Raw genomic sequence first — 20,926 nt, 5'->3', positions numbered from 1 at the left:
AACATTGTCTGATCATCCATCCATACCTTACATCACTGCCTGTACGGTTGCTAGGTAACATTGTCTGATCATCCATCCATACCTTACACCACAGCCTGCGCGGTTGCTAGGTAACATTGTCTGATCATCCATCCATACCTTACATCACTGCCTGTACGGTTGCTAGGTAACATTGTCTGACCATCCATCCACACCTTACATCACAGCCTGCGCGGTTGCTAGGTAACACTGTCTGACCATCCATCCACACCTTACATCACAGCCTGCGCGGTTGCTAGGTAACATTGTCTGATCATCCATCCATACCTTACATCACTGCCTGTACGGTTGCTAGGTAACATTGTCTGACCATCCATCCATACCTTACATCACTGCCTGTACGGTTGCTAGGTAACATTGTCTGATCATCCATCCATACCTTACATCACTGCCTGTACGGTTGCTAAGTAACATTGTCTGACCATCCATCCAGACCTTACATCACTGTCTACCGGGCAAGTTGGTTGTGCGGTTAGTGGTACGCAGCTGTGAGCTTGCATCCGGGAGACAGTACGTTCGAATCCCACTGTCGGTAGCCCTGAAGATGGTTCTCCGTGGTTTCTCATTTCCACACCAGGCAAATTAAGGCCACAGCCGCTTCCTTTCCACTCCTATACCTTTACTATCCCATCGTCGCCATAAATCCTGTCTGTGTCGGTGCGACGTAAAACCCCTAGCGAAAAAAAGAACATCACTGTGTGCACGGTTAGTAGGTTACACTTCCGTCACACATTTTGTCGCGTCACGTTACAAACATTTTGGATGTCCCCCAGCCATAAGACATATTTATGTCAAAACATGAGAATACAAAAGGCCAAGGATAATATGTACATCTTTCTATAGGACGACTACATTCAGTATTTAAGTTTGGTGAATGAGTGTCTTTTATAACTTAGAAACTACGAATTATTAATCAGTTCTGGCTGAAGTATGTTTAGACGAGTGTGGTGGAGGTAATTACAGTTTTAACAGGAGGTACAAATCGGTAAACCATCCTACTAGAGGACTGTCTACAAATTTACTCTCCACTATTGAAACTCGTTTAGCAGATCTACATATTATTACAGGAATATCACGTCAAAAGGGTATTCTAATAATTTCCCACTCACAACATCCCCTTCACAAGCTACAAAATACGAAGTGGGGCCTGTCAACACATCAGTAGACTACGTCTTAGACATTGTGAATATAATCTGGACCGCCGAGAAAGCAGCTAAGGAAGGCATCTCCTACGGATTAAAGACCATGCTGGTATAGCGAAAAAAGAGATTGTAGACCAGCTAGCGAAATAAGCCACAACACGTGAACGCTGCCTCTACACAATTACCACATTCAGATTTTCTGCCCACGATCAAGCGACAAGCCTACAGGAAATGGTCTGACTACTGCAACACGACACAGCTTACGAGAGGAAATCACTAGCATAGAATCCAAATTAACACGAAGGCACCTTACATCTTAATAAGAACGCTTCTTTGTCATGGATGCTATCCCAGTCATTTCCACGGGATCAAGGTCTTCGACACCCTTCACTACCCAACAGACCCTGGAGAAACTGCCGTCACGTAACAAGTGCTCTCCACAGTAGAACAATCTGTACTCTACTGTAGTTGGCTGAATATCAGTCGAGACAAGTGTGGTACAGGTGACTGCAGTTTTAACAGGAAGTACAAATTCTAGTATAGTACGGTGCACGATGACATTCCCCCATAACAGTAACATTGTACTTCTCGTGTTGTAAGTTGACTTTTGAGTGATCTTAGTTAAGTGGAGGTATAATGGTCCGGTATTCCTATCAGAGACAAACCGAAATGGTATTTACCCACTGCTAACCTCAATTGTTATTCTCATATTGAACCTAACTTCAAAATTACGATGCCGGAATGTCTCAATATTTGTCAGACTGTAATATTATGTTATGAATATATTTCAACCACGAAGACCATTAATGTTATGATCTCTCACTGTCTAAATACTGGCCGCATGCTCTTCCAAGGCCGAACGACCATTAGTTAAAAAAATAATCAAAAGGAAAGCTTAACTTGTGTGTGTGTTTTTTTGCTAATACGTGTAAGCGGTCAATTTCTTAACCAACAGTTCAAATGTGACCGTTTATTAAAATAATAGACTTCACCCCTTGCTTTAAGACATGGAGGAGTTGTTAACTTAATAATGGACGCCGACGTAGCTGGTATGAAGCCTCACAAACGTTCAGAAAGTCAAGGTAAGGGTACGTTAACAAGGTTAGAGCAGATGTTGAGGGAACGAAAAGTACAATGAGCGATGGATTAGGGCAAGTAAGACATCGGAAGGACCTTAGAGGCGAATAATAATAATAATAATAATAATAATAATAATAATAATAATAATAATAATAATAATAATAATAATACCGAGCTGAGTGGCTCAGACGGTTGAGGTACTGGCCTTCTGACTCCATCTTGTCAGGTTTGATCCTGGCTCGTCTGGTGGTATTTGAAGGTGCACAAATACGTCAGCCTCGTGTCGGTAGATTTACTGGCACGTAAGAAAACTCATGCGGAACTAAATTTCGGCAGACCGGCGTCTCCAAAAACCGTAAAAGTAGTTAGTGGGATGTAAAGAAAATAACCTAAATAATAATAATAATAATAGTCCGCCTCTGTGGTGTAGTGGTTAGCGTGATTAGCTGCCACCCCCGGAGGCCCGGGTTCGATTCCCGGCTCTGCCACGAAATTTGAAAAGTGGTATGAGGGCTGGAACGGGGTCCACTCAGCCTCGGGAGGTCAACTGAGTAGAGATGGGTTCGATTCCCACCTCAGCCATCCTGGAAGTGGTTTTCCGTGGTTTCCCACTTCTCCTCCAGGCGAATGCCGGGATGGTACCTAACATAAGGCCACGGCCGCTTCCTTCCCTCTTCCTTGCCTCTCCCTTCCAATCTTCCCATCCCTCCACAAGGCCTCTGTTCAGCATAGCAGGTAAGGCCGCCTGGGCGAGGTACTGGTCATTCTCCCAGTTGTATCCCCGACCAAGAGTCTGAAGCTCCAGGACACTGCCCTTGAGGCGGTAGAGGTGGGATCCCTCGCTGTGTCCGAGGGAAAAGCCGACCCTGGAGGGTAAACAGATGATGATGATGATAATAATAATAATAATAATAATAATAATAATAATAATAATAATAATAATAATAATGTGGTATGCTGGTACGTTTTTTCTGTTGTGTTTCCCCACGATCAATGTACTTATAGAAAACTAGTTCTAACATGGAAATAATGCGTTTCCGGATGCATGTCCATATGACATATTTTCTTCTACGTGTGAGAAATGTAACCTGAAAGTTTGGCCCTACCGTGTATTACATGCTGTAATTAAAACCAAATTTACAAAAAATAAATATAAGTTCTGATATTCTAATGCGTTATTAAGACGACTAGCTATCGTTCCAGGAACGTAGTCATGCCTAGTTGAAAATTTAAAGCTAGCAGGCTATCGGTACAATCTGCAATTAAGACGAATTCGTCTATACTGTTTTCTATATTTACACCCAAGGAATCCCTCCCTGCCATTTTATTACGTCATTACCGAATAAAAATATTTCCCCCTTCTTTGCTAGCCGACAAACCGTGCTCATTCTTGTTACTACTGACCACGTCCAATGCAAGTTAAGATCGCAGTAAACAAAAAAGTGGCAAATGTGTAGGTCGTCCAAGGTTTATTAATATAATTATACAATTTTGACGTCACTTCAATCGGAAATTAGAATCCCTTTTAAATCCGGTCACAGACTGATTTAATGGAAGCTGTGAACCAGATAAAAATGAGGATCATGTTATGAATAAACTAGGAAGTCCTAATGAATGCTATTACACGCCTCACTTGGAGGTACTGAGTGACACCAGCTAATGACAACAGCCAGGCTATGAAATGGATTATTTCCGATCCACGTAGCTTCTATTACGTTGCACCATTTTTGTGATGACCCACTCCAGCTAGGTTCTTCTATCAGCACTGATCAAAGTTACCTCATGTTCCTCTGCAACGCAACACCTCACTGTCTACCCACATAGAGTAGTATGGCAGCAGCCCTCAAAACGTAAATATACATAGTCCTCAGCAAACACGCTACTAAGGGTCTTGAAGGAATGGAAGATAAAGGTTTCCAAAAGACATTAATTCGCTTTTTCTAATGAAAAAGACCAAATTAATTATTGTTGTTAGGGCCGAGAAATTAGCCAGCACAGACATCTTCAAGGAATTTGAGATCGTCTCAGAAATTATATACGCTGGCTCAGTCATTTCCAGTTCAGGTGGTTGTGCTCCTCATATTAAGACAAGAACAGCTATGGCCAAAGTGTAATGACGAATTCTTCACATTTATGGAAGGATCGCTTTATCTCGTTAAATAATAATAGTATCCAGTCTCGTATTTTCAGTTTTTCTCTGCGGAGCCGAGACGTGGAACCTTCATGCTACAGTCTCGAAGAAAAACAGATTCTTTTGAAATGTGGTGTTGGAAAAGAATGTTACGCATATCTTGGACCGAGTTTCGCACCAACGATTCCATTATAAACCAGCTCAACCTCAGAATCAGATTAACATCAATATATACACAGAGTTTTACAATTCTTTGGACACACTATGCGACGTGGGAATGACAGCATTCTTGGAAATGTTCCCAACAAGAGAGATCGTGGACGAGTTCCCACCCGATGGTGAAACATTATCAAGAGTAGGCCTATTACTGGGCTGAATATCTTTGGTGCTGCACGTCTGGCCGAGGACCGCAAGAGATGTAGACAACTGACCAATCGACTTTTCAGAGATCACGATGCTCAGAATAGAGGGAACGATAAGAAAGACAGATGGCTTCCGGAGAAACCCATAGGCGACTTGCGCGTCCGTCAAGACGAGGCCTTCCCTAAGATGATTTATAATGTTAAGGCCGCCAGACACAAACGCAGTCCCCGAGCCATATTTTGTTTGGTATCCGGGACAAAGCCCACTCAGCCAGTGAATTATATCAGGGATTTATTTATTTCATATGTTGTTGGGATACAGGAGAGATGGATTCGACTCTTCGTCATGGAGGACCTGTGACTTCCAGTGGTACACATGGGTAGGCCAGGGAACAAACAGAGGGAGGATTGGAGTTAGTTGTGGTACGGTAAGATCTATGCTATTTGAAGGTTTTAAGCCCACAGCCCAATATCAAAGACAAAGGTAGGCAGAATGGGCGGTAACTGGTATCCTAATTACAATTTCTGTAGAAGTCATGTAATGGAAGCACAGTGGTGTGGACATCCAAAAAAGAAAAACATGTGACTGGGATTTGCAGCTCTATCAGCTGAACATGAACAGACCGGAGAAGTACTACTCGGATTTTTTGGAAGTGCTGAGGGAAACTTTCGTGATGATTTTTTTTCATTCTGCGATTCCTTTTAAAAATTGTAGCGAGTAAGGATGATTATGGTGGCAAAGTAGGTTCGGGATATCTCAGTGGATAGTGGAATACTGTTTTCCACGTTCTTGGGAGGTATCACGCCACTCGTTGTTCCACGCTGTCAATAATAATAATAATAATAATAATAATAATAATAATAATAATAGTATGCCCTCAGGTACCGTGTGCAAACTTTTTTATTCAACACCGTCTGCTGCTTTCTCGTCAATTTCGACGTTCCGTTTTACGCTCTACCTACTAGATGGCACAGCAAACCGAATCTCTCTTGGGAGTCTATGGCCGAATTTTAATTATTTGTTTCGGGTTAACACCAAACGTGTCACCATAGATCTTTTACATGCCGACATCGTACGGCATGGAGTGCCAAATGGACTTTGCCGTCAATTGCCGTCGACGAAACAAAGAGGTATAAGCAGTAAGTCTGTTGGTCTTGAGTAGCAGCTGATCGTGCTGCTTTACACCCACTGGAATTATTCAGTTAAGGTTAAAATCACCGACCCAGTCGGGCATTGAACCCGAACCCCTTGGATTAATGGAAAACACTGATTTTGTTGAGTTTTCATGAGGTTAATATACACGAGTACGTAATCAGTATCTAATTAGAAATCGTTTCAAATAGGCTTTAATTTTCGAGATATCAACGTTTGTTTTCAAACATCAGTTGTAAACCAGCATTGAGAAAAGCGTTCTCATGGCAAAGAGGTTAAAGCGCTGGGTCCATAACGTAAGGTGCGCGGATTGCAGTTCGATGTCTTCTTTAGTAGTCTTTCTAACCGAATGTTATTTCTGATATTAGAAGGAAAGCATGCTTACGAAAAAGCGTATGAAGAAACATGTCTTCTTTCTTTCTTTCTTTCTTTCTTTCTTTCTTTCCTTATTTCTTTCTTTCTTTCTTTCTTAGTCCGTTTATCGTCTAGGGTTGGTTTTCCCCTCTCGAACTAAAGCGAAGGATCCTACCTCTACCACTTCAAGGGCAGGGTCCCGGAACACGAGATATTTGGCCGGAGATGAAACTGAAAAGGAGGACCAATACCTTGCCCAGGCAGTCTCACCTACTATGCTGGACAGCGACCTCGTGAAGGGGTGGGAAAATTGGACGAGATAGGCAAGGAAGAGGAAAGGAAGCAGCCGTGGCCTAAGTTAGGTACCATCCCGGCATCTGCCTGGAAGATAACTGTGAAACCACGGAAAACCATTTCGAGGATGCCTGAGGTAGGAATCGAACCCTTCTTTACTCAGTTGACCTCTCGAGGTTGAGGACCCTGTTCCAGTACTCGTACCACGTTTCAAATTTCGTGGCAGAGCCGGGAATCGAAATCGCGCCTCCGGGGGTGGCAGATGATCACACTAAACACTACACCACAGAAGCGGAACAGAAACATATACTGTAGTTAAAAGCAAATCAGGGAGTAAGTTTTAAAAGTAAATAATACGTCCGCCTCTGTGGTGTAGTGGTTAGCGTGATTAGCTGCCACCCCCGGAGGTCCGGGTTCGATTACCGGCTCTGCCACGAAATTTGAAAAGTGGTACGAGGGCTGGAACGGGGTCCACTCAGCCTCGGGAGGTCAACTGAGTAGAGGTGGGTTCGATTCCCACCTCAGCCATCCTGGAAGTGGTTTTCCGTGGTTTCCCCACTTCTCCTCCAGGCGAATGCCGGGATGGTACCTAACTTAAGGCCACGGCCGCTTCCTTCCCTCTTCCTTGCCTATCCCTTCCAATCTTCCCATCACTCCACAAGGCCCCTGTTCACCATAGCAGGTGAGGCCGCCTGGGCGAGGTACTGGTCATGCTCCCCAGTTGTATCCCCCGACCAAGAGTCTGAAGCTCCAGGATACTGCCCTTGAAGCGGTAGAGGTGGGATCCCTCGCTAAGTCCGAGGGAAAAACCGAACCTGGAGGGTAAACAGATGATGATGATGATGATGATGATGATGATGAGTAAATAATACAAAAATGACTAGATGGAGACTAGAAATTGTGCATCATACATTACCAAGTCAGCGCCTTCACCACTATGCTGTGAGTACGCTCAACTGAATGTTGGCTTACCTATATATCAAGGCTTAAAACTGGTGATTGAAAATTAGAATACTAAACTCTCGAAAATTAAAGGCCACATCACAGATTTTCAAAATAGATCCTGATTTTGTACCCTCCTACGCTGACGTCGCGATATAGTCGGTGTCCATCATACTACAGAGGAGTAGGATAGTTAGCTCTATGCTTTCAGTGTGGCGAGAACTTTGTGTAAGACGAGTGGACCTCACGGACACGTGCTTCTCCAGAAGAGGGAATTTCGCTTCTTGTGATGGGGGACATCTGCAAAATTTGCGTCACGACATGAGCGATAAAAAAATGTGTGATGCTATGTTACCTGCCAACGGCTGTAGCCGTGTTGAAACGCCGGATCCCGTGAAATCTCTGAAGTTAAGCAACATTGGGGTGGTCAAGATTTGGATGGGTTGCCACGCGCTGTTAGTGGGGGTAAGGGAATGGAGGAGCGGAAATGAACTGGCCACCCTACCGTACGTAAACTCTGGCTCAGGCATACCTCTGAGGAGGTTCGGACCTGCCTTCGGGCAGAATACACCCTTACGTTATCTATGTTACCTAGCAAATGTGCAGGCTGTGAGGTGAAGTACTGACAGATGGACATCACTGAGAGACATACAGGATAGAAGTCCCTTTTATCAAATAGGTCTCGTTTCCTCATACTCGATGGAAAAGTTATTTCATTCGTGGTAGTGTGATAGGACATAAGTCATTTTCCCCTTTCGATGGGTGTAAATTTGACCCAGTTTCACGGCCAGATACCCTTTCTGATACCAAGCCCATGTGTAAGGATGTAATAACTAATGCGAACTTGTGTGGTGATTGGTGCTTTGTGTGTACATGAAACGATTAACATAAATAACCAGTCACCAAAGGAATTAAATATAAGCGGGAATTGACCCCGAGGCCCCGTACACGGAAGGTCACGACGGTAAATATTTATCAAAGGGGCCGAATCCGAAATGTAAATCTCAATATTTTTCTCTTTCTTAATGTCCCGCTCCACTCAATTCCAGGTCATTAGCTTCCGGCACGTTAAGTAATTCCTATAGGAAAAGAATGTCAACACCCTGACGGGCCTTGAAATCTATACAAATTGAAGGAACTAAAAGAAACAACATAATTCTTCGATACGACAGAGGTATCACATTAATAAGAATATTGACCTGGCAAGTGTGCGTAGGTCTAACTTATCATAATTTATTATTATTATTATTATTATTATCACTACCTGTGATTTCTTCAGCATAACGTTTAAGAGAGGAGTATTGCGTTAACACCTTCATTTTACTTACTACTTCTAGGCAGGACTGCAGAACAGCTACTTACCTGTAACAGAAGAAGTTAAAATCATTAGTAAAGTTACTTGAAAACATATCAAAATGCAAATTGTTGTAAACATTTATTACTGAACTGAGCGGCTTCCTGGTCTAGGATGCTCTGGGGAACAAGTATACGCGTACTTTGGTTCCTTTAAAGAATGTGATGTTAAACAGCCCATATAACAAAGCAAGTGCACGTTAGAAGCTTTGACAGCAACACATTAATATAGGTCTATAGCCTATATTACACTCCAACAATATACATTACAGGCTCCTTAGTTTTCACAGGAGTGCACCATTATGCAGCCTATATAACATCCCTACAATATACAATATACTTACAGGGTCTATGATTTTAATAGAAGCACACCTGCTTGGCATCCAGTATCATATTTTAATATATTATTTTACTTGGTTATAACAATAGCACATCTGTTATGCAGCCTATTTGCTGTAACAAGATTAAATCTATAATACAGCTTGCATCATACTCCAACAATGCCTTTACAGGTTCATTATTTTAACAAGAACACACCTGTTATGCAGTCTACATCACACCTCAACAAAAGACTGCTATACCTATTACACCCTCAATAGATTTCATAGGCTTCTGGAGCCGATGACCTTACCCTAGCACTAGATTTCATAGGCGCTTTGTATCTACCAGAAGCGCATCTGATATGCAGCCTATCTCTCACCCTAACAATGGACTGTGTAGGCTCCTGGGATTTACCCGAAGCGCACTTGTTATGCAGCCTATTTCTCACCCTAACAATGGACAGTGTAGGCTCCTGGGATTTACCCGAAGCGCACTTGTTATGCAGCCTATTTCTCACCCCAACAATGGACTTCATAGGCTCCTGGGATTTACGAGAAGCGCACCTATTATGCAGCCTATTTCTCTCCCTAGCAATGGACTTAAAGGCTTCTGACATTTTCCAGGAGCGCTACTGTTATTCAGGCTATTTCTTACCCTAGCACGACATGTTATATGCTCCTTCGATTTACCAACGTGTTCCTGCTATGCAGCCTGTATATCACCCTAACAGTAGATTTTACAAGGAGTGTACATGGGGATCTCTAACAATAGGCTGTCAGTTCAGTCGATAACGAGAACTCCTAAGTGTAATATTCATCAGTCTTCTATTAGGTGAGTTAGGCAAATAACAATTTAGTGCAATGAATGCGCGAGTTTTGGGCTTGTCATATTCCCGACGAATGAGTCACGGTTTGCCTAACACGTAGGGAAAAAAAGAAAGGCGGGTAATTATTATTATTATTCGTGTAGTGTGTCATTACGAATCGTGCAGCGTGAAATCTCAGGGGAAGTGTCTGCCATTATGTCATTAACCTGCTGTCTTCACAGAGTAAGACAAGCTCCTCAGAACGGGCACCGCCAAGGAGGCATAATTAAAACCAAGAGACGTTTGAAACCTGAAACCGATCCTCTTGTTCTCTAGCATTTATCTCCTCGCAACGTTATTCGTACACAGCTCCTGGCGATACAAAACGAATTGTCCAGCAGTAACATTTTCGGAGACCCACGATACTTACAAAAGTAAACACTACCTTCCCGTTCCCAGGAGTAGGAGGCACTAGAGTTTACAGATTTCCCAGGTGCTTACCAAAGTATGCTTCGTGAACACTGGGCCCTCAGCTGAGTCTGTTATTCCCATAATTTTCCTTGTGTTGATTTCTTAGTTATCTGAGTACGTTGGTCAATGTGGTTTCACATCCTACCTTGCTAGTGTTTATGTATGCGAGCTATCACGAATTACATTTCCCCACTTGCTTGTTCCTTAGAGGGGCGTGATAGTCGAGTGGTATTGTCACTGGCTCCTCATCAAGGCGGCCGCAGTTGGAATCCATATGGGATTTCCGAATTGAAAATTTCTAATGGGTCGATTTCCACGTAAAACTGGAGGTTCCGTGGCTGTAATCACGATATCAACAGTCACATAAAAGTCATGGTACTTCTAAGTGCCTGAATGAAACATGTTAGAGTGTGATTCACGTCTCCGAGTGTCCGACTCGTTGGCTGAACGGTCAGCGTACTGGCCTTCGGTTCTGAGGGTCCCGGGTTCGATTCCCGGCCGGGTCGTGGATTTTAACCTTAATTGGTTAATTCCAATGGCACGGGGGCTGGGTGTATGTATTGTCTTCATCATCATTTCATCATTACGACGCGCAGGTCTCCCACGGGAGTCAAATAGGAAGACCTGCATCTGGCGAGCCGAACCCGTCCTGGGATATCCCGGCACTAAAAGTCATACGACATTTCATTTAACGTCTCCGAGTTAGTATGGTTCTCATTTTTGCTTTGTTTCCAACTAATGTTCTCTATATCCAGATTCAATGCTCGGGTAGTTAACAGTTGGCAAGGAGAATAAGTGAGGCCTCATCAATGACCCAAGTACACGATTTGAAGTTGGTTCAGAGCAGCCTCAGCTGGTCGACCAAGAACCTACTGCACAGTGGAATAGTTTAGGAGGAAGTACTTCTTGCTTAAAACTACCGGACCAATGACTGGCAGTCGTGAAACAATCCCAAACTCATGACATAAATGTGTTTTATGGCTAGCGGTCATCCGAAAGTGTGTGTAACGTGACGTGACAAAATGTGTGATGGAAGTGTAACCATAGCAACCGTGCAGGCAGTGATGTAAGGTGTGGATGAATGGTCAGACAGTGTGACCTAGCTACCGTGCAGGCAGCGATGTAAAGTATGGATGAATGGTCAGACAGTGTTACCTAGCAACCGTGCAGGCAGTGATGTAAAGTATGGATGAATGGTCAGACAGTGTTACCTAGCAACCGTGCAGGCAGCAATGTAAAGTATGGATGAATGGCCAGACAGTGTTACCTAGCAACCGTGCAGGCAGCGATGTAAAGTATGGATGAATGGACAGACAGTGTTACCTAGCAACCGTGCAGGCAGCGATGTAAGATATAGATGAATGGTCAGACAGTGTTACCTAGCAACCGTGCAGGCAGCGATGTAAAGTATGGATGAATGGACAGACAATGTTACCTAGCAACCGTGCAGGCAGCGATGTAAAGTATGGATGAATGGTCAGACAGTGTTACCTAGCAACCGTGCAGGCAGCGATGTAAAGTATGGATGGATGGTCAGACAGTGTTACCTAGCAACCGTGCAGGCAGTGATGTAAGATATAGATGAATGGTCAGACAGTGTTACCTAGCAACCGTGCAGGCTATGTCTTATGGCTCGTTGCCATCTGAAATTAGCAGCATTGATGAATGGCCATGACCGAGAGACATATTTATGATCATTTGATTTTCGCTAAGGTAAAAGTGGTCTGTTTTTAATGCTGAAAACATGTCTTAGCAGACAAATAGGGGTCCTCAGACTACGAAAACCGTAAAATTAAACAATTTTCTCAATTGTGCAGAATGTTGTAGGGCTAAAGGCCCCGGAAATGTTACAAAGTGCGCGTCTTGGATAGCTCTATCAAACCGAAAAATAGAAATTTCGAAAATCACTTTCTGCCTAAATGCAGTTCCGGATAAAACTGTCTAAAATCGCTTGTTTCTTTACTAGTTATCTTTTCACTCAAATTCTAGCCATTAACTTATTTATATAATTATTTCTGTTATGTGTTCCTTGGTTCAATACCCTGAGGCACTTCCGGATTTTTTGATAAATGTCCACACCGAATATAGATATTAGGGCTTAAGTGAAACTCTGCATTAACTCATATTAACGCTCGTAGTGGTGCTTAAGTGAGAACAATGCGGTCGTAGTGGTAGAAGAAGGCAAACTGCTAATCTAATCGACCGAATAACGATGATTAAAGGAAGGATTGTAATTTTAAGGAATAAGTAAAGAATGTATTCTCATGCTTTGTAATATTTTATTTCCCTAAAATTCGTAACTCATATCCCTAGCATGTTTTCAATATTGAGTTGCTTGTTGTGGATGTTTTTACGATTCTTTTCCATCAGCAAACAACTAGGCATTGAGGTGGCCCTTATTGTTTGAATGGATCCATGCAGATCTTGCGAAGCCATCTGTATGGTCTATGAGTGAAGGAAATGTTCGTAACCGCCACAGTTCTAAATTTAGAGTGAGAAACATAGTCCAATGTTTATTGTTGTTCCTTCCTACCTTTCATCATTAGTAATTCATTACTGATGTTCATTATGGTATTTTTGCAATATCGAGTTATAATTCCTTTGCCTCCGGTATTTTGTCTTGTGGCAAGCTGCAATGCCAGAAGGAAGAAATAAATAAAAATAAATGTGTTTCGGTAATTTACTGGCATGCTGAGGATCTTCTTTTCAGGACAACTTTCCGACAATACTCCCTCCCGATGGATATAATACATCCGCGGTGTCTCCATACAGTCGAAACATGCGAACCCTCAAAGATTTTGAGCTTGGGTGCGCAGGCTGGCGACCACGGGGCTCCTAACCGATTCTGGCATTGCTCCCACTTGTGGTCGCCTCCTCGGTTTCATCTTTCCTGTCCGATCTCCCTTGGTTAACTTTTTCTCTTCACATTCCGACATTACTAGGTCTGCAAGGCCTAAGGAATCTTTAACATGTCTAGACCTTCGCGAGCTTCTCCTTTCTTTTAACGATACCATAATTCTCCGAAGGGTCAGACCTCATCCATATCCGTGCAAGTTGGCTGCGTGGTACGTGTTGCACAGCTGGTGATGGTGGTGATTACTGTTTTAAGATTAAGTAAAACTGAGCAACTATTAACACTAATCAGAAGGAAAATGGAAGAGGTCCGACATTTGAAAATATGAAGGTATCGGCAGAACAAAGACAAGGGCCACGAAGGGCGTGAAAATAGACACTCTAGTTCCGAAGATGGTTTTTCCGTGTTTCCATGGTTCCTACCTTCACACGAGGCAAGTGCTGGAGCTGCAGCATAATTAAGACGACGGCCACTTCCTTCCAACCTTAACCTGTTCATGAATACGGGACATATTTGTTCCAAACATACAATCGAATCCTTCAGTCAAGCGAGTTCACAAATCTATTTCGAAACTATGTTCGCATGTCTACAAATACATGAATTCCTTTCTTGAAAGGTTTCTATTGTCAGATTCGTAGAGCTGTTTGTTAGGAAGCCTGTTCCTAAACCGTTTTGTGGTAAATTTGCTATGACACATATCTAATAAACCTCAGCGATTTCATACATAAAATATGTATTGCTGGTTACGTGAATGTGGTATGGGTAACACATAATTCTTACTACGAAATTCATTTGTATTGATTTTGTTTAATATCTGATATTTTGGTGCATCGTAATGATTTTACCTCTCCTAACTCTAATTCTTTACCGAAATATGATGAAAAGACAGCGAGAATTCGAAGTCCGGGAGGAAGAGATTCTGTAGTATCAGTGGTGATGATGAGGATAATCATCTCCACGACGAAGAAAACAAACCCTTCCTTGAAGAACGCATCGCTAATGAGGTTATTGACATTGTCACAGTGAGATGTGAAACCTGCCAATAATTCGTCATTCTCCGTGGGCAATGCAATAATTACGTCAGCAGATAAAACACAACCATTAGATGCTTCGGATCTTCTTCCTTTGTCCTGAGGCGTGTCTTATTAGCCGACTGTGCTTGATGATAAATAACATGATTTTGGAGAAAGAAAATAATACTAGGAAAGTGAACTAAATCTAATAGATGGTTTTATATATCTAATAAAATTTTCAAAATTGCTTGGTTTCATGTAGACAAATATGAAATGAAGGCGTTTGTGATTATGAAATAAGTAATGATATAATCACACATCGTCTTTTTTTTTTTTTTGCTAGTTGCTTTACGTCGCATCGACACAGATAGGTCTTATGGCGACGATGGGACAGGAAAGGGCTAGGAGTGGGAAGGAAGCGGCTGTGGCCTTAATTAAGGTACAGCCCCAGCATTTGCCTGGTGTGAAAATGGGAAACCACGGGAAATCATTTTCAGGGCTGCCGACAGTGGGGTTCGAACCTACTATCTCCCGAATACTGGATACTGGCCGCACACAAGCGACTGCAGCTATCGAGCTCGGTCACAAATCGTCTGTAATAAGGAATGACATCAAGTGGACGCACAACAAGCCGGTGTTTCTCTAGAGCAATTTTATTTCGCGTATTTTGGTGGAATCTATCAAATGACGTCGTTCAAAATTATTCGGAAAAAGTTATGTAAAATGCCCCATCAAAGGTACAACGAAGGAAACCATTTACAGCTGAAGTTATGAAAGTTCATATGTTTGGTTTTTACGTTGTTCTGACAATGAAAAAGACTCTGCTGCAGAACATCGAGCCTGGAAAATTAGATCTGTGGTCAACCACCTAAATTAATGTTTTCAGTCATCATTGGGAGGAAGCAAAATGCAAAGAATCGCTGAACATATGATCAATTAAAGTGGCCCAATGTAATGAGTCATTATATCAAGAAATATCTAAAACGGGGCTTCCAAATGTTGCGCAGGCTGTATACTGGCAAGAAGTGTTGCGAAACAAAATTGGGACTAGGGAATCAATTAGTGGTTTAAGACGTAAAAAAATAAAATTGGCAATTAGTTCAATTCACAGTGGTGCCTTGGTTAAAGAAATATTATATGTTGTGGCACAGTTCGTCCCCGTAGGAAGCACATGCCAAAGAACTTTTCTTGTGACAAGAAAATGATAAGGGGTCAAATAAATTTCACATCTAGGTAATAATGGCATCAGTGCCATCAAATGGACGGACAAAAAGCCTCTAGAGCAATTTCATATCGCGTATTTTGGTGGAATCCCTCAAACGACACTGTTCAAAATCATCCTAAGTAAACTGTCCAGTGATGCTACAAATGTACAACCAAGGAAAGAGACGAGTTGATTAGATGGATCAATAGATTCCTTTCTTTTTTTGCTAGTGTTTTTAACGTCGCACTAACACATCGAAGATTTTCGGAGACACAAGAATGGAAAAGGAATAGGATTGGGAAGGTAGCGACCAAGGCCTAAGCTAAGGTAAAGCCCAAGCATTTGCTGATGTGAAAATGGGAAACCACGGAAAACAATCTTCAGGGCTGCCGAAGGTAGGAATTTATCCCACCATATCCCGAATACAAGCTCATAGCTACGCGGCACGAACCGCGCGGCCAACTCGCTCGGTGTACCAGAAGAAAAATACTTACGAAATAGTTAGGAAACGCAACACTAAGTATTATCTGAGATTTTTTTAATCTACAAGTCATAGGAGTCAGCAACAGCCATTTAGTGTGTCAGGAACTCGGTCATGATGCAAGTGATCCAGTCTTTTTTTTTTTTTTACGTCGCACCGACGTATGAGTCTTACGGCGACGGCGGGCTAGGAAAAGGTTGGGAGTGGGAAGGAAGCGACAGTGCCCTTAATTAAAGTACAGTCTAGTGTGAAAGTGGGGAAATCACGTAAAACCATCTTCAGAACTGGCGACAGTTAAGTTCGAATCCACTATCACCCGAATGCAAGCTCATAGCTACGTGAACAAAACGGTGCGCCCACTTGTTCGGTCCCAATATTCTTTCATGAGCTTGCATGAATTCGGCAACTTAGAAATCCAACATGGCACTACACAAGGCTGCCAACTTAGGAACTTAGGTCCGGCTAGCGACAAGACTATTGGTCTGGATTGGTTAGATCTGGCTATTGACGAGACCATTGTCTGGACTGTTTAGGTCTGGCTACTGGCAAGACCATTGTCTGGACAGCTTAGGTCTGGCTACTGGCAAGACCATTGTCTGGACTGTTTAGGTCTGGTTACTGGCAAGACCATTGGTCTGGCTACTAGCAAGACCATTGGTCTGGCTACTGGCAAGACCATTGGTCTGGCTACTGGCAAGACCATTGGTCTGGACAGCTTAGGTCTGGCTACTGGCAAGACCATTGGTCTGGACAGCTTAGGTCTGGCTAGGGCAATCCATTGGTCTGGATTGGTTACGTCCGGCTATTCATATAAGAACTGGCCTCAGGACAAGCAAGTGGGACTGGGGGCACTTACTTATGCTACCTAAGGAAGAGATGCCGAGTTCAAGTCCGCCTTCTTACATGTATCAACATGCATCAAAGTATTCCCTAACTAGATCTTATGTCACCGTCCCGGGAAAACTATGCGAGTTAATGCGACGTTAACCATTGAAAAAAAAAGAAAAAACACCTCTTCCATTCTTTATCTGGATTGGTGGCAAGAGGGGATGCCGAATTGTGATTCCTCTTAAAACGATTATGAAAAGACCAGTACGAACATTACGACACTCCAGCGTCTATTAACATCAATAACAAGTGTAGCGAGGTTAAACGCATATTATTATAGCGTCAGTTACCACGTAGCCCCCAGCGCAGAGGAGGTAGCCACACAGAGACAGCATTCCCTTTTAGGCCGACCGCCACTTCTTTTGACTTCTCGAGACGAATATGGTGCCGGCACAGCGGCCTGATCCCGCCAGCATGTAAAAAAGAAAACAAGAGGTGGGCCATCATTAACAGCACACATTGTCCAGAAGGCTTGAGAAAATGCTTGATACCACGGGACAGATTTCTTCAAGAAAGGTAACGACACCGCCTCGCTGTGTTTCAGAGACAAGATCTCGTCCTGTGGGTGGGGTGGTAGCATCCACGGTATCCCCTACTTGCCGTACAAGGCGTCTGAGAGCGGAGTGGAGGGAAACAGAGGCTCTCAACTTGGGAGCGTGGGTTCGCGACAGCAGTTCTCCTATCTGAGTCTGGCATTGCTTCTAATTACTTGTGTTAAGGTCCTCGCTTTCGTCCTCCCTTGGTCAAAACTTGCTCTTCTCCGACCCAGATGGTTTACGAGACCTAGAGGGTGCTAGGTCCTTCGTGACTCTTTTGCCGATACCCTCAATTTTCGAAGTATTGGACATCTTCCGTTTTCGTTCTGATTACGGTTATATAATAATGTTATTGTTTTTACGTCCCACTAACTACTTTCACGGTTTTTGGAGTCGCTAAGGTGCCGAAATTTAGTCGCAGAGGTGTTTTTATACGTGCCAGTAAATCTACCGACACGAGGCTGGCGTATTTGAGCACCTTCAAATACCACTGGAGTGAGCCAGGAGAGAACCTGCGAAGGAGGGGATGATTAGAGTTAATAGAGGATGGTTACTACTACTACTACTACTACTACTACTACTACTACTACGAGGCACGATGTCTGAGGAACGATGTACCCGAAGTTTTAACGAGACCCAAATGTCGGAAAAATGGCCAAAATTGTTATGGATATGTTTTTGAGCTGGGGTCTATCTGGAATTGATTTCCCGACACCATTGTAACCATGACAGTGTTCGTCGATGTATACTAGATCAGTAGCGTCATCTTCCCACTGTGTGCTTTCTCCCTGTAAGTAAGAGCTCGTTATCAAGTGAACCCCGTTCTACTCCTCAGTCCAGAATTAAAATCCTTGAACTGGCCGGAACACGAACCCAGAGTCTTGTAATAACAGACAGGCACGAAACCTCTACATCAAATGGCTGGCGAGGAAGAATAATAATCAGAATTATTATTATATTTACGAGGTCTAGAATATCTTTGATTTTGCCACAATTCATAAGCCTTACCATTCTTTTATGGATACACACATTTTTCTTTCAATTTTTCGGAACTCTATCTCTTCAGTGGCCGGAGTCTGTACGCCCTGCATGTACTAAGATGCTGCTATGTGGGGAGCAACCAAAGAATCTGTACCCGCTCTTTCGTCTTCTGAATGCTTTTATTTATTTATTTATTTATTTATTTATTTATTTATTTATTTATTTACATATTTATGTCATTTCATTGCTTATAAAAACGAATTCTACGTAATTTTCATGAAAACCGTGTTATTAAAAAATATATATTTGTTGAGGAATCCTTCCTAAATAAGAACATATTGTCAATATATTATCTTCCCCCAAGTCTCTTTTGAGGGAGGAAACACCTTCACGGGTAAACAATTACATTTTGCCATTACCATTACCTTTTTTTTTTTGCTTTGTAGAATATTATCTGTCTTTCTTTGGTCTGCCTCTACAGTCAGCACAGTCCCTTGTATTTTTTATTGAATTCGTGTGGCTATTGCCACTGGTGCAGCCCTTCCAAGGCAGTCCCTCCAACGACGGGCGGCATGTACTGTGTATGTGAAACTACTTTGTATTCTGGTGGAACATAGTGTTGTGTATGATGTGTGGGTTGTAAGGATGCTGGTGACAGCACAAACTCCAAGTCCCCGTGGTAAGGGAATTCTCCTGAATCGAATCCTGGGCCCTGTGAAGTGAAGGCCACTACGCAGATCATTTGGCTGGTGTGAAAATGGGAAGCCACGGGAAACCATTCTCAGGGCTGCCTACAGTGGGGTTCGAACAAACTATCTCCCGGATGCGAGCTCACAGCTGCGCGCTCCTAACCGCACGGCCAACTCACCCGGTTGGAATTTTCGTGAATCGAATCCGGGCTCCTGTGAAGTGAAGGCCACTACGCAGATCATTTGTCTGGACTGTGGCTAGGTAGTAAATAAACTCGTGTCCTCGTATTCCTAGAGGTACTGCAGATCTTTTAACGCACGCCCCCAACGGAAATGAGGTGCATGTACTATTTTAACCACATACCAGCCCTGCTGCTATTCTTAAATCAGTACCTAGAATCGAACGCACGCCCCCGAGGACGACAGCTAACAGCGTTACGGAGACAGACTGTGGCCAGATGTCAGTCTGTTACTGACGTGATTTTAAAAATAATAAAGAGGCTTATATGCAATTGTTAACTACCACTATTCTTACGATACACGTATACAGAAGGAGTTCCAACGTACGAGCTATTACAATGGGACAATCATATACAATAACCCCGTAGCTACTTTCCGCCAATATTCAAGCATTCTGTTTTACTCCGGACGCACCAGTATCGGAGATGAGTGGCAGCAGAAAAGACAAATCACATCACAACAACGGTCAATAAATAATGTTATTGTTGATCAGTTTTATGAGCTTTCAATATTGTACGACTTCACATTTAGTCTTCTTCTGGCTGTGGGATATTAGATCATCTAATGTAAAGGCAGTCCTCCCTTCTTTCATGAGTCCTTCTTGTATTATTATTCAAGTGACCGTTCATTTACGTTTTTTATCTCATATTTAATAATAATAATAATCTTACAATCATATTTCTTTGTCGTTACGGACCAATGACGACGCGGTTTTACACCTTAAGACAATCATGAGATAAACCATCGCCATTTAACACAATTAAACGAAATGTCAATGTCAGCAATGCTCGGCGCTGATATGGACTAAGCAACCCAAGCCTCGGTACGGTAAAACTGTACAGTATCAGACATATACGATTGGAACTTGTAATCTCTATAATTTTTGTTATGGTATGTTATAATTTTCGATAGGACCAATAATATAGGTATTTAAAAAATTAAATATTACGGCACCTTCCACAAACTACCACTTCATCAAGCGTGAATAAAAATTATTTATAACCTAGTCTGTAGCACCTTATTCAAAGACTTTACATACCGAATTTCATTAAATTCTGTTCACCCATCTTTTCGTGGTTCGGAGTTGATATGGGATTAGCAACGAAAATCGAAATTCACGAATCTCTCTTGTCATAATAGCCGGTACGGTAAAATGAAAAATACATAAATGATCAAAAACTGAATTCTATATAACTCTACTTATGTAGTACAATCTGCGACAAAAAAGTTCTGTGAAAGAAGTTAGAGCGGTCGATCCGGCAACACTGGCGACACGCAACGCTGCACCTGCGTAGCAGCAGGTTTTGACCACCTGCTCCCAACGTTGTTCAGTTGAGCATCGTGTGTGTGCCGCGTAAGACCTGTTTGACACAGTGCATGTTTAGTGCGTTAGTTCTGAACTGCGAACAGGAGCATGAACGACCAAAAAATCAATTTACAGTTTTGTTTTAAGCTTGGCAAGACACCAAAAGAAACACATGTGATGCTGGTACGTGTTTAATGAAGATCAAACACTGTCTTTGAAGTGTGTGTACGAGTGGTTCGCCCGTTTTTGAGGAAGCCTGGAAAGTGTTTCTTACAACCCCCGTAGCG

Source organism: Anabrus simplex, chromosome 4, assembly GCF_040414725.1.
Source record: "Anabrus simplex isolate iqAnaSimp1 chromosome 4, ASM4041472v1, whole genome shotgun sequence".
Taxonomy (NCBI): Eukaryota; Metazoa; Arthropoda; class Insecta; order Orthoptera; family Tettigoniidae; genus Anabrus; species Anabrus simplex.
The sequence above is the reverse complement of the archived record's forward strand: the minus strand, read 5'-3'. Positions refer to the sequence as shown.